We start from the raw sequence: 679 nt of genomic DNA, 5'->3' as shown, positions 1-679 counted from the left end.
ATAAAATTCACCTGTAGAAATATAAAATGCTACACAATTGTCAAAGTTTAGATTGTAGCCTCTCTGTTGTTACTTCTCAATTGTGTCCAAATTGTAGCATCCAAGTAGCTTTAGAAAGCAATACTAGACTGAGAGTGTAGTTCTATGGTAAAGAACTTGCCAGGTGTGTACAAGACTGTGGGCTCAATATCTGAATTTCTGAGGCACAAGCAGGAACATGAATTCAAAGCCAACCTGGTCAGCTTAGGGAGACACTGTCTTAAAAATAAAATAACACAAACTTGAACAGCAGATAGTATCTTTCATCTGAGGGAGGCAAAGTACAAACTAAGAGAAAAATAAATGAAGGATAAAATAAGACAAAGGGCAGCATCTCTTACAGATAGGAAAGGGGTCCAGGGGATAAAGGAGGAGGGGGAAATTGGTAAAGACAACATCAATGAGTATGGACATTATATTGCCATAAACACGAACTGGGATTAACAGTGTCAACAAGAATGAAAAAAGGAGAGTTGGGTGTGGTGGCGCACCCCTGTAATACCAGCACTCAAGACACTGAGGCAGGAGGATCATTATGAGTTCAGAACCAGCCTGGGCTACAAAGAGAGCTCAAGACTGGCCTGAACTACATAGAGAGACCCTATCTGAAAAAGACAAACAGATAGACAGACAGATGGGG

This window comes from Octodon degus, unplaced genomic scaffold (genome assembly GCF_000260255.1).
Source record: "Octodon degus isolate 3935 unplaced genomic scaffold, OctDeg1.0 scaffold00071, whole genome shotgun sequence".
In the NCBI taxonomy this organism is placed as follows: domain Eukaryota; kingdom Metazoa; phylum Chordata; class Mammalia; order Rodentia; family Octodontidae; genus Octodon; species Octodon degus.
The sequence above is the reverse complement of the archived record's forward strand: the minus strand, read 5'-3'. Positions refer to the sequence as shown.